The 15,129-nt window shown below is 41.9% G+C and overlaps 1 pseudogene; it reads left to right on the top strand.

The window, feature by feature from the left end:
- The first annotated feature begins 712 nt into the window (after positions 1-712).
- LOC142163556 (butanoate--CoA ligase AAE1-like) lies at positions 713-11,383 on the top strand (annotated as a pseudogene).
- Positions 11,384-15,129: the final 3,746 nt, after the last annotated feature.

A 15,129-nucleotide genomic window follows, 5' to 3' on the forward strand; every position in this document is an offset into this window, starting at 1 on the left:
CTGAGATATGTTGTTTCTTTCAATTACCTGTTGTCTCTTTATTCTAAATTGATAGTTCCCCCGTAGCATGTTACCCCTCCTATACTTAACTACTTATTATTGTTCTTTTTTTATGCTATATATAGTTGAATTGCAAAGGTTTATTTGGTAGTCTGATCCTAGCCTCGGCACTACTTCGCCGAGGTTAGGCTAGGCATTTACCAGTACATGGGGTCGCTTGTGCTGATACTACACTCTGTACTATGTGCAGATCCCAGAGCAACAGCATTTGGACCGTAGGTTGGGTGGCTGCATTCAGTCCATGCGGAGATCCAAGGTAGACCTGTAGGCGTCCGTAGGCCCTGGCGTCTCCATCTACCCCTTTATCCCTGTTTCATTTCCTTAATTTAGAAACAGTGTATCATTTATTTTTAGACTTTGTATGTAGTATTCTTAGATTGTTTGTGGTACTCTGACACCAGTTTTGGGTGGTCGAGGTTCAAATAGTTGTATTGGATTCATGTTCAGTTAGCTTATTATTTTTTTTCCGCTTATATTAAATTTCGCTGTTTAAATATTATTACTTCATAATTATTAAAGAATATAAAATGGGTAAAAAGGTAAATTATTCAAATAATTGGCTTGTCTAGCTCACATTAGTAGGCGTCATCACGACTCCCGAGGGTAAAAAATCCAGGTCGTGACAGTAAAATGTTGGACTGGTTAAGAGAAGATGTTTGGGATAAACTTCTTGAGAAATGAAATACCCCAGAATGGAAGGCAAAGAGTGAACAAGCAAAGGCAAACCATGCCTCTAAAAAAGGTGACTCGTTGCACACAGGAGATTCGATTACTTTTGAGGCCCATAAACTAAGAATGGTAATTATTTATAAAAAAATTCTTTGTTTTACATATAGAATTTTACGTTTGTGAAGTCTAACTCATACTTTTTCTTATGAAGGAAAAGGAAAGAGGGCGAGATATGAGTCACGCTGAGGTCTTCGAGGAGTTGCATAAGAAAAAGAAGAAGGATGGTACAAGAGAACACTGGATGGAGACGCGTGCGTTAGACACATATGTAAAATTCTAACTTCATGATCATTTATGGTTTATTAATATTAGTTTGTTTACATAATAATTATGTTTTTCATTTCAGGAAGATTATCATAAAGGTTGGAAGAACGGCAACAAACTCAGCCTCATTCAACTTAATCAACACCTGGTGATATGGCTTCATTGTGGACAGAGGTAGCGGGTGGAGCAAACAAAGACAGAGTCTATGGACTAGGAGTACATCGACCTACAGGTCATCCAAGCTCACTCTTAGCCAATTCTTCTTCTCCTCAAAATCAATAATAGATGGAAGATATGAGAAACGAAATTCATGAATTGAAGTAACAATTGAACTCCCAATACGAAACATTTGTTAAGATGCAGAAATTCATGCGTAAACATGGACATGATTTATCTGATGATGAGGATAAACAAACTGAATCTGATGTGTAGTAGTTTAGTTGTGATGTTTTGGTTGATTGGTAAACTTGATTGTGAGAGACAACTTTATGTATTGCTTTTAAACTTGAATGTGGGCTACTATTTGGATGTTTTTATGCCCAAAATTGTTAGGTTTAAAGGTTGGTATTGTTGGTTTAAGTTGTGTTAACGATTGGCATTGTTGGTTTAGAATTTGTTAATGTATTGTTAATTTAGATTGTATTAATATATATTATTGGTCCGTATTATTGTATTAATGTATCATTGGTTTAGATTGTTGTTAATGTATTGTTGGTTGGTATTTTTTGTTTGTGATAGTTTGACAGGTGGTGTAGCTCGAAATTGGGCAGAATTCTGCCCAGTTTTATACAAAATTCCGACTGAATTCCGACGGAAACGGTCGGACAGCTCCCCAGATTTAACAATAAATTCTCATATTTTCGACTGATTCGGTCGGAAATGTAAAAAAAACTAATATTCAGAAATTTTCGACGGATTCCGTTGGAAATTAAATAAAATTTAATTTTTAATTATTAATTTCCGACTGATTTGGTTAGAAATTCAACAAAAAAAATTTAATATTCAACAGTTTTCGACAGATTCCGTCAGAAATTAAATAAAATTTAATTTTTAATTATTAATTTTACTTGTATTATTACGACCGATTCAGTCGGAAACGTGAATTATTTAGTTGTCTGACCTTTTTGAAATTTGCGACCACTTTAGTCAGAAATCACCGACAGATTCGGTCGGAAATTGTTTTCCGACCAACATTTTTCCGACCGACCAATTTCGGTCAGAAAGTAGTCGGAAATACGTGATTTCTGACCGAATTCGAACCGTTTTGGCCGTCGGAAATATGCCATTTTTTAGTAGTGAACCACGTATACTTGCGTGTGCGTTTGGTTGTAATAATATGCAAAATCAAGGGCCGTGTGAAACGCTCAGTAAACTACGTGCCATTGAGTCCAATAAGCTTCTTGGAGAGATCAGCAACGGTATACAGGGACAGGTTCTCATTTGTTCATGGAAATGTAAAGTTTACTTGGAGAGAGACCCGTGATAGGTGTCTCCAACTTGCTTCTGCTCTTACCCTGGCCTCCTCGGCATTTCTCGTGGCGATGTCGTATGTCCTTTTCACTGCGCCTTTTAATATTGTAATTCTATCAGTGTAAGTGTAGCTTAATTGTAACCATCCATTTGTCCAAGTCTTGTCTTGGTGAACAGAATGATCACCTGGTACCTGTACTTGTGGAAGGTAGCACGTAGCCTGTGAAATTAATTGAAGTGCGTGCAAGCTTACCCAAACATAACAGTTAAAAAAAATAATATGAATCATTATCTTGTATCTCTGCCTTTTTGCTCTATGATCTTAGTAGCGTGGTGTGAGTTCTGTTTATCAGAGAAAGAAGACTCATGTCAGATCAAGTTGTGTATTGTTGACTTTGGCAGAAGATAAGTTCGTCTAGAGATTAGCATAATAGAGATCTTTTCTGACTGCATACAGGCATTTAAGTATACTACTACATTATTTTTGTCAATTTCTGGTGCAGGCTGAATCATCGACATGTTTTTTTAACCTTTCTATTGTATTTAGGTAATGTAAGTTTGTTTTTGACATGAAGAATCAAATTATTGAGAATCATTGCCATTAGCATATGATATAGAGGGAAGCCACCAGATTAAACAAACCAGAATAGCTGTTAGGACAACAAGAAAAGAATCTATAGGCCTAAATTCCTTTTTACTACAGTAAATCATTTGCTTGAAATATAGCTTACATCGATTTTTCTTCCTTGGTTGTTATTGTCAAGAAAAATACCTACTAGTATATGCTAAACCTTTTCCAATAACAGGACACCCTCCGCCTTAGATGCGTTGCTTTACCTTCTACTGTTGATATCTCTCAAGCAACAATGTAAAACCACAGTAATCTTCGCAGACTTAACCTAGTCTTATTCTACTGTTCCAAAGGGGTGTGACATGGGTATGGTTACTTCGTGCCAATTCTTCAAAATACACTACAAATTACGCTGATAAAAGATTATATATACCAATTTCCGGATACTTACACACATCCACATCAAGTACGTGCCTACACTTTCCTTTTATTAATGATCCGGTCAGTTACTCAGATAATAGACAACAAATTTTTATTTAAAAGGCTTGTTCAAAAGAATAAAAGATGATGTGATGATTTAGGTGTCAGTGACGAGTTCATGTAAACACAGGTGTCGTTGAAAGTATAACATATCTTGGAAGCAGTTAACCATTTGCCTCCGCTACCACTTAGTTAATCATGTTTTGTATTATGTAGATGCTTAACATTACTTACCTTTTCTTATATTGCTACCAAGAAGGAAATGAGTTCTTGTTCAGATCACCATCTTTTGTATTGGTAATACAGCTCTTAGTTTTTCTAAATTTTCTTTGAAGGTTGCTTCCTTGGCTCCGAATTAATATTCCTGCAATGTACGAGCTACACTTTGGAGTTCCAATGGCCGGGACAGTTCTTTGTTCACTTAATACTCGTCATGATTCAGCAATGGTTTCTGTGCTGCTTAAACATTCAGAGGCCAACATCATATTTGTAGATTACCAGTTGCTGGATGTTGCTAGGGGTGCATTAAAAATTCTGTCAAAGGCAAGTGCCAAGTTGCCATGTTTAATCTTGATATCTGATAGTGAGAGTCAATTATCCATTATAATAATAATAGGAGCTTGGCTCCAAAAATCTGGAGTATGAGTGCTTTTTAGCTACTGGAGAACCTAATTTTCAGATAGTATGGCCAAATAATGAAGGGGATGCGATTGCTCTCAATTATACCTCGGGGACAACATCGAGTCCAAAAGGGGTCATCTATAGTCACAGAGGGAGGGGCATATCTTAATTCTCTGGCTGCAGCTCTTCTTGCTGAAATGGCTTCAATGCCTGTCTATTTGTGGACTCTTCCCATGTTTCATTGCAATGGATGGTGTCTTACTTGGGCTTTGGAAGCATAGGGTGGCACAAACATTTGCCTGAGAAATGTTACTGCAAAAGGGATTTTCGACTGCATAGTTCAGCGCCAAGTGAGTCACATGGCTGGTGCACCTACGATTTTGAGCATGATAATTGTGACGCAACGCCTTCCTGGTGTTCTTTGGAAGGGCAACGTAAGGCTAAGCAACCGATGTCAGTGCGGTTGTTGTCCGCCAATGAGGTCCCCTCCGCACGCTAGACTAGATTGTCAGTGCCGTGCGGGAAATCCAATGTCATGAGCAATTGCGGAAGCTGAGAGAGAATTGGGTTTTGAATGATGATGATGATTTTATTGATGACTGAAAATACTGATTACAAAGATGCGGTGTCGAGGGGGAGAGACACCAGAAAAATGCTTGCTTGAAATATTTGATTGTTTGGTCCCCCTTAATAATGCTTAAAAAAAATAAATCAACATTACATGACTAGTCCTAATAGAGCTGTAGAAGCACACTGAAATGGAAATGATGTAAACTAGCCTATAATTACAATGAAAAGGACTTAGATTATTACAAGGTAGAACTAAGTCTGATGGCAGCAACTTTGTCTTGCGGGTTAGGGTCTGCGCGTGCGTTGCTGTGGGCGCGCGCGACACTTGATGTGCTGGCCTGGGGCTGGGCGCTGGTGCTTGGCATCAAGGTCTGTGCGTAAGGCGCTGCTGGAATGGGCCTGCAGCTGGGCGCTAGCGAGGTATCAGGATCTGCGCGCGCGGCATTGTCAGGGCGCGCGACGCTGTTGTCATTGGCCAGCCCTTGGGCGCTGGCGAGAGGCATCGGTGGGGCGACAGAGGCGCATGCACGCTTGTCACTTGGCGCAGCCAAGACCACGGGGCCGACCATGGCGCTAGGCATTGTGAGGCTTGCTAGGCCGCCATGGGGCGCGGCCAAGGGGTCATGGTGCGTGTTTGGAAAGCAGCCCATGACATTCTCCCCCACCTGAGTTGGCGCCGTCCTCGGAGCCTTATGATGATGATGATGATGATGATGTTTCTGATGGTTGTTGGATGGGAGGTCTGCGCCCCTCTGTCCTGTGAGCTTGATGTTATAGCGACGCAATGATTTCATGCGGCTGACATGGAAGACTGGATGGATCTTCCACCAGGATGGAGTTTTCACCTGGTATGTGGACTTCCTAATACGTTTTTCAATGGGCAGGGGCCCGATGTATTTTTGTTGTAGGCGAGGGTCATGGGTCCTTTTTGCAAACAAGTACCGTTTTGGGATGCATAGCATTACTTTGTCCCCTGGTTGATGTTGGGCAAAGCAAAGCTTTTGTTCGGTGAACCTTTTTGCCCGCTCTTGGGCTTTGACGAGATAGCTCCGCACTATCCCCATGTTGCGCTCCCATTCGCTCGAGAAGTTGGCAGCTCGAGGAGATTTCGGCATGGTTGATGCATTCACCATTTGCGGGAGTAGCGGTTGCTGTCCGGTAACAATTTCAAAAGGGCTTTTGTTTGTATGATGGCTCTCTTGAGAATTGAAACACAGTTGAGCAGCATCCAGGAGCTTTACCCAATGCTTCTGTGATCCGGTTGCAAAGTTGCAGAGATATTCCTCCAGCATGTTATCGAACCGGTCTGTCTGGCCATCCGATGGTGGATGGATGTCTGAGTTGTGACTCAATGTTGACCCAAAGCACCTGAAGAGATGGGTCCAAAAGTTGCTAGTGAAGCGTGAGTCGCGCCTACTAACAATGTCTTTGGGCAGGCTCCAATGTTTGACAATGTGCGAGAAGAAGAGTCGAGTTGTATCTTCTGCTGATGCATTTTGCGGGGCTGCTATGAAGGTTGCATAGTTTGAAAATTGATCTATGACAACCATGATGGATGCAAGATTACCGACTTGGGGCAATCCCGTGATGAATCTGAGGGAAACACTTTCCCATGGTCTATGAGGGACATGTAATGGTTGTGAGGGTCCCGTCTGTGATGAGTGATCCGACTTGTCCTTGTGGCATGGCTGACAAGTCTTCACACGATGAGGAGCGTCACCAGTCTTTTGAGGCCGATGACATGATGGCTGATTGTTGCTGCGAAGGGTAGCCGGAACCAGGGGTTCATGTCTGTCGACTACCTTCTCCAACTGCATGGCCGAGATGTTTTCAGCGGCCATCTTTATGGGAAAACATGGTATGGTGCAGGGCTTGGCCCTGTTTTCTCCCATCATCAGGAGCATGTTGACATATGGTACCGGTATGGTGTTGGTTTGCCTCATGAACTCCAAACCCACTATGGTGTCGAAGTCATCTATGATTGCGATGCGCAGGTCGATGCTTCCTTTGTATGGGCCAAGTTTCACTGGGACATTTGTAGCTGTTCCACCCAATGTCTGAGGTGGTGAGTTGATAGCCTTGACGCGGCCTTTGCTCTTTTGCACAACAAGACCTAGGCGCTCTACTTGCGTTGAGGACAAGTAGTTGTGGGTGGCACCCGTGTCTATCAAGGCGTGAAGGGGTTTGCCGTTCACTTTCAATTCGACGAACATTAGGTTCCTCGCTTGTTTAGGAGGCCTCTCGTCCATCTTTTCCTTCCCTTTCTTGGTGATTGGGACTAATGTTTTCTTAGGAGGACATGCACTGGTCCCCGCTAAAGCATGCGGGATAGAGCCAACAATTGCATTGAAGGTGTCTACCTGGTCGTCTTCTGATGTGTCTGATGCGCCTGCCTCATTCTCGACAATCTGATGAGCATTGACCTTTATGTTTGGGCATTCATTGTTCCAATGTGCCCCGCCGCAATGATGGCATTCTGAGGGAGGCTTTCTCCCCTGATTGTTGTTAATGGATGCAGCACTGTTGCTGTTGGAGGGAAGAGTCTTAGTTTTGGATGCACTCCGATCTCCCCCACTTTTGCTTGGGCCACCATTGCTGGGATGGTGCCCGTTGAATCCCCCTCGGACAGACGGCTGGGGCCTGTCGTTCTGAGTTCCCAAATGATAATCGCTAAGGCATTCTGCAGATTGAATGGCCTTGGGCAGGGTGTCTACCCGTTGTCTCTATAGTTCCATACGGGCATGAGGTTTCAAACCTTCTATGAATGCGAAGAGTTTGTATTTGTCCCCCATGTCGCGTATGTTTAGCATGAGTGCGGAGAATTCGCGCACGTACTCCCGCACTGATTTGGTGTGGCGAAGGTCCCGTAGCTTTCTCCTTGCATTGTATTCCACATTTTCGGGGAAGAACTGCAGGCGTATGGCTACCTTCAATTCGTCCCATGTCTGAAGAGTATCTTCACCGGCCTTGATGGCTTCGTATTTGACCCACCACCAAAGTTTGGCATCGCCCTGAAGATACATGGCAGCAGTCGCTACCTTTTTGGATTCCTCCAAATGGCCCACGGCATCGAAGTATTGTTCGATGTCGAAGATGAAGTTTTCCACTTCTTTAGCATCCCAGGATCTGTCGTAAGGTTTTGGCTCCGTATCTTAAGCTTTTGTGGAATGGGGGTGAGGTTTGCTGCACCCCTGATGTGGTTGTCGCCTTCTCGAAGTAGGCTCTATAAGGCAGCATTGACAACATTGAGCTTGTATGTCAAGTCGTCTATGGTTTGCTGTATGGCAGTTAGTCTGTCTGCTTCTTGTTGCTGATGGGCTAAATCGTCGGCACGCTCCTGTTGGAGGTCCTCAAATTTGCCATGAATATTGGCAGTTTCGATGGCTGCCGTTTGTCGATCCTCGTCAGAGTCACGACTGATGTTTGCAATGTCATTTTCCGCCTGCCGCATTCGGCGGTCCAGGTCGTCCAACCTTTGCACTAGGTTGTGGTTTTGATCAGGCACCGTATCCATGATAGGTCGTAATCGGTCAACCGTCTCTTCTAGGGATACTAGATGCTCCCCATGATTCACCATGGTCAGAAATGGTGATGATGGCAAATGTGTTCCCTCGTCCGATGTCGAGCCTAGGCTTTGATACCAACTGTTACGCAATGCCTTCCTGATGTTCTTTGGAAGGGCAACGTAAGGCTAAGCAACCGATGTCAGTGCGGTTGTTGTCCGCCAATGAGGTCCCCTCCGCACGCCAGACTAGATTGTCAGTGTCGTGCGGGAAAACCAATGTCATGAGCAATTGCGGAAGCTGAGAGAGAATTGGGTTTTGAATGATGATGATGATTTTATTGATGACTGAAAATGCTGATTACAAAGATGCGGTGTAGAGGGGGAGAGACACCAGAAAAATGCTTGCTTGAAATGTTTGATTGTTTGGTCCCCCTTAATAATGCTTAAAAAAAATAAACCAACATTACATGACTAGTGCTAATAGAGCTGTAGAAGCACACTAAAATGGAAATGATGTAAACTAGCCTATAATTACAATGAAAAGGACTTAGATTATTACAAGGTAGAACTAAGTCCAATGGCAGCAACTTTGTCTTGCGGGTCAGGGTCTGCGCGCGCGTTGCTGTGGGCACGCGCGACACTTGATGTGCTAGACTGAGGCTGGGCGCTGGTGCTTGGCATCAGGGTCTGTGCGCGAGGCACTGCTGGAATGGGCCTGCAGCTGGGCGCTGGCGAGGCATCAGGATCTGCGCGCGTGGCATTGTCAGGGCGCGCGGCGCTGTTGTCATTGGCCAGCCCTTGGGCGCTGGCGAGAGGTATCGGTGGGGCGACAGAGGCGCATGCGCGCTTGTCACTTGGCGCAGCCAAGACCACGGGGCCGACCATGGCGTTAGGCATTGTGAGGCTTACTAGGCCGCCATGGGGCGTGGCCAAGGGCTCATGGTGCGTGTCTGGAAAGCAGCCCATGACATAATAAATGCACCACAAAGTGTCCAAGGACGGTAAACGTTGGACAGCTGCTGCACCACCTCCTCTCAAGTGTTACTTAAGATGAAGGAGCTCGGTTTCAACCTATGGTCCAGCAACTGTTTGCGCTTGGAAATCTGAATGGAACTCTATGTCACTTGATGAGCAGGCTAAGATCCAGGCTCGTCAAGGAGTGAACCATCTTGGATTGGAGGAAGTAGACGTAATTGATGTTTTATACTTCAATACCACACAAAAAGAGGGAATGATCTATGTGGTGTCCAATTTTTCGCGTGCACAGATTATAGAAGGACATGGTTCTTCTATGTGTTCCTTATACTACTGTTGTGGAATAATAAATGCATAAAGTAAAGAACACAAGTATTTTTACGTGGAAAACATCTGGCTCAAAAGATGAAAAAAACACAACCTACTACCCAGTAAGATTTTTCCCAACACTTCATTAACTCACTGAGCCAAAAATAACATTTACAAAACTCTTTGTAAACCTACGGATTACCTCTAACCCTTTGTAGCAACCAGCCTCTAGCTGTTGCGACAACTTTAATTTAACTCTAACTTAAATACTCACTCAAAGTACCTAGTACAATTGCTTCTAGATAAAGCTAAAAGGTACAACTCAAAAGTCCTACTACAATGAAACCAGAATAAAAAGACAGACACTTGGAACTGGTTCTTCTATCTGGTTCATGTAACTTCAGGTTCGCATACTTGAATAACACAGGAATTGCTTGCAAAATGCCTTGCTATTTTGCTCTCAACTCATGTTTAACTTCAGTGTTTGTGCGTACCTATAAAATGAGAACATCCCGAAATATATAGAGTTAGTAGAATAGGAAATAACTAGAAGTCTAATGCTTTACTCTTCCTTGGTGGAAAAGTTCTAGTTATCTTCAACTTATAAATCCTCCCTTATCTAGGATAGAGTTCTCTTCGAGTAAGGAATCTTTCTCCTTATCACTTATGCAACCTTTTCGTTCAGGAGATATCAGATATAACTACTTAAGCTTATCTCCTTCACATGCATGCCTTGTGCTCAGATTTGCACGTGTCCGTGTACACTGTGTATGGACCTGGTTCATATTTGATTTCCTTTGTCAATCATCAAAACAAACTTCACTTAGGACAACAAATTCCCTCTTTTTGATGATGACAAACTCTATACTTTTCATAAGTATAAGCTCTGTTTCAACTCAGCTCAACAACAACACAATATTAGAACACTTTCCATTTTAAAATCACAAATCATCAAGGACCAGGTTCATTAGGTTATAAATATCACAGTTCAAAGTAAAAAAGAACAACCTATATTTCCCCCTCTGGCATCATTGAAAAGTTGCATAATTATGTTAGATAACCAGAATTTAATAGATATCACTCATGGCCACTGAGGCTACTTCAAATGCAATCATGGAGTCAAGCATCATATATCAATCTAATGATATTAGTTATCTAAGAAGCATCAACAAATAGTTAGAGCATAAAAACAGTTGATTATCATTGATATTAGTCATCTATAAAGCATAAAGCAAAATAAGATACTGGATCATGAGCAAAAAGAACAACAAAAAGATCCAATCCGGGTCACTAGTTTGTCTAACTAGGCTAGGAAGGTTTCGAGGCTGGGAAGGACCAGGTTCTTGGTTTCTAGCCTGAAGTAGCTTTAACATATCATGAAGAATGGCTTCATTCTTCTCCTTTGCAAGCTCAACCTTGAGAGCAACCCTCTAAGTTCCTACTTCAGCCAGCCTCTCAATCTCAGCATCCTTAACTTCACTCTCTTGCACCAAGGCTCTCATTTTGTTGTTCACAGGCACCTCTTGGATGAACCAGGTTCTTTGGGGCAGTGTAGAATTTATAGTCACATGCAGTCAAGGTGTTGGCCCCAAAGTGATTTTTGTTCGTACTAACATCCCATTTATTCAAGAGTACCTTGAAGTGAGCAAGTACAGTCGTGAGAATAAAACCATAGGGTATGGCATGTGCCTTCTTTCCTGCCTGGGCAACACGACCTTGTTAACAAATTCAAATAGCACTTTGTGGGCAGGCCTCATCTCACTTTTGTAAACAGCCTTGGGCTGAAGCTCTTCCTCATTGTCAGCAAACTTCCTTGTAATGGCAAGTGAGGTGGGGAGGTTTTCTAGGCGTGGCCATTTTAACTTTTTGTAATCATTGTACCCTTCAGTTGGTACTCCTAGAATCTCTCCCAATTTCTTGGCATCAAAGCTCCCAATCACCCCTTCACCACACTAGTGACTCGGCCATTTTTGACCTCACAATTTGCCATAAACTCCATAATCTCAGTTCTAACAAGCTTTTTATCCATCTAAAGGACCATGTCCTTCCAACCCTACATTTGTAGTTTTTCCAGAAGCATCACCATGCCTTCCTCATCCAAGTCCCTGAGGAGTCTACCCTTTAATATGGTTCTTTTCCCAAACTTGACCAACCTGTCCTGCTCTTCATCAGATTCCTCTTCTTCTTCACTTTCCTCTTCCTCCACTATTTGCACTTTCCGAGACTTTCTTGCAGACCTGGTTCTTTTTGCCAAGGTAGAAGGCTCTGCATCAGCCATCTTTGAAGGTGACTTCTTCTTGGAAGTCTTTCTTTTCTTTGTCTTTGGGGTCACAGCCTCCACCTCCTCTGTGTTGGCTTCATCACGAAAGACCAGGTCCATCTCCTCAATGTCAATTGCCTCAACAGGCTCACTTACCTTCTTCTTTCCTTTTGCAACAGCTTTTCTTTTACTCTCTTCTAAGGCCTTTTCAAGTTCAGCCTTACTCAGCTTTTTCTCACTCCTTGCAGCTCTTCCTCTTGTAGGAGGAGTCTCTACAAGGATAGAAGAGGCAACCTTTCTCTTTCTTTTTTTTGCCCTAGTAGTTCTAGGGATTTTAACCCCTGAACTTTTCTTCCTTTTTGGATTATAACAGTCAAACACATGTTTCAATAGGTCTTCGAGGGGTTCCTGCACAGATGGAACAGGTTCTTGGAACCTCTTCCCCAACCTAACCAACCCCTTAGTAGCACTTGCATCTCCAGACCTACTACCCTTTTTTCCTCTTCAGCAATATCCTCATTCCACAACACTACCAGTCTCCTCAGTTAATTTAGCACGAGTATGTGAAGATTCAACCACTCCTTCTTTTCCATTTCCCCTCGCATCACCTTGAGCACCCTCACTCTCTTGTTCTTTTTTCTTTTTATCTTTACCACCAATTTTCCCAGGTTCAGTGTTTTTAACCCTAGCCATAGTTCCCACCAAAACAAACCTATTCTCCAAATTCTCAGCAACCTTAGAAATTTTTGCAGATGTAATCTTAGGACCAGATATTACCTGCTCTGTTTCAGATGAATAGTTTCTTCCCCCTCAGTTGTATACTTAAATGATTCTTCAGATTTCTGGTATTTTTCTGCCCGACTTTCTTAGCTCAAAATTTTCTTGATTTGTTCTCCTCCAGTGACTACCTTGCGAGCCATCATCTTGAACCTTCCTTTCTTAGAAATGGGAGTGGTTGAAAGTATGATAGATGGAGTGGGTGTAGTTTCTTTGAGTGGTGATGAGGGATTCTCAGAAGGGGTCGCCATTTCTATGTTTGGATTTGAGTGTAGAGAAGATGGGAGAAGATAGGGAGAGTTGTTTGACGGCAGGGAAGTTTAGAAGTGAATAAATGGGAAAGTCCAAATCAAATTTAAAGAGGGGGAGTTTAATTGGATAACGTTAGCTTTTCCAGAAGTCCAGTAGTCTAATCAAACTGAGAGTCAGTTTGAAAATAAGTTGGAGACTCTCCCTAGAATCTAGGAACTTATTGCATTGGGGACTCTACTCAAATGAAACTGGTTCTTTTTGTAACGAATAAGCTCAAGAGAGGTTAGGATTAAATGGGACTCTCCTTTTGATCATAATCCAAATATAATTATTTTAAAATATGCAAAGTGGAGAGTACATACCATGTAATCTTGATGAACCAGGTTCTTCACTGAGAATTCTCTTGTGTAAGCCTAAATTATCCAAGAAAATAAAGGTAATATCATTAGAGATTAATGAGACATTTTAGCACATGACACAAGAGTATACTAGTGAAAGTATGAGACCGAGCAAAATCTAATCTAATTATGTACAAAATTCACAAATTGTCTAACCAATTTTTGAGTTAGAATCGGTTCCTTTTAGGTGACCTTAATCATCCCTAATTCTACCTTATTCCTTTCAAAGTGATATTTACTCAGAGCTTTTGTGAAGATGTCAACTATTTACTTGTCAGTAGCACAAAATTTCACAGTGATCCAACCCTTTTCATAGTTGTCCCTCAAAAGGTGATGCATAACATCTATGTGCTTAGTTCTTTTATGATGAACCGGATTCTTGATCATACTAATTGCACTAGTGTTATCACAAAAGATGGGAATACAACCTACATCAATTCTAAAACCCATCAATTGTTGTTTGATCCACAACAGTTGAGCATAACATGAGGCAGCAACAACATACCCAATGATTTTGAACCCTTTTTATTCTAGGGCTCCCACAGAGATGAGATTCTTCTTCAAATCCGGTACATATCGAACATCTGTTAATGTTCTGATCATTCCATCTGGTTCCTTAATCGTATTGAACCAATGTCATATGAGGTAAAAGGGTTGTTATCCGCTGTGTGGATGACTCCATATTCTCCTTCTTGAAATTCCACGAACCAGTCCCTATTGGGACACATATGATAGCTACAAGCCGAGTCCATCAACCATATGTCTGATGATGTTGATGACTCTGTTGTAACTAATGAGAAGTATGAATCATCACAATCAGCTACATTTGAATCCATAATTGCCTTTCCATTGTTATGTTTGGCCTTATTCTTCAACTTCGGACAGTCTTTCTTCCAGTGCCCCTTTTCTCGACAAAAGGCACATTCATCTTTGCTGGGTTTAGATCTTGACTTGGATCTTCCCTTCTTTGTCCTCATTTGATTTTGAGGACGACCCCTCACAACCAGTGCTTCTCCTTCTCCACCCTTTTTTTTTCTCCCTTTTATTTTGCAAATCTGTGGCTAACTTATTGAAACTGGTGACATGTTCATTTATTGTGGTACCAGGAACATAGGTGAAGCGAAACAGTATCTTCTTCATGTACAATTTATTTTGACTGTTTTTCTTCAAAAATTTATCCTCCAGTGCTTTCCATAATTTACTTGCAAAAGTTTCCTTTGTGTATGGATATTTCTGCTCTCTAGCAAGGTAGGATCGAATGGTACCGCAAGCAACACGGTTGATAATTCTCCAATCTTCTTCTCCAATAACATCTGGTCTTTTTTCTTCAATGGCAAGATCTAGCCCTTGTTGAAAAAGGACATCTAGAACCTCGCCTTGCCACATCCCAAAATGTCCTGATCCGTCAAAAATTTCTACCGCAAATTTCGCATTTGACACAATTCTTGTCATAAGCGAAGATGCCAATGATGACGTATTGTTGACACTTGATGTAGATTCTTCTTGTTTATTGTCTCCCATCTTTGACACAAATACTATTTAATAGCTGACGACAAAAATCAAGATTATTTCTTTTCTGGTGTGGAAGATCAGACTAAACTGCAACCACAGAGCATACTCAGACAGAACCTTGACTCAGTTACCAAGATAAATCTTTTCTGATGTGGAAGATCAGACTATGCTGCAACCACAGAGCATACTTAGATAGTACCTTGGCTCTGATACCAATTGTTGCGGAAGCCAAATGTATATAGTGTGAATGAGTCACAACTACTATACCAAAAATTATGGCAGCCACCAAATAATAAATAAGACAATAAAGCAACAATAAAAGGAACACCAGAATTTACGAGGTTCGGCCAATTTTGCTTACTTCTTCGGACACAAC

The sequence above is a fragment of the Nicotiana tabacum genome, chromosome 1 (assembly GCF_000715075.1).
Source record: "Nicotiana tabacum cultivar K326 chromosome 1, ASM71507v2, whole genome shotgun sequence".
Taxonomy (NCBI): Eukaryota; Viridiplantae; Streptophyta; class Magnoliopsida; order Solanales; family Solanaceae; genus Nicotiana; species Nicotiana tabacum.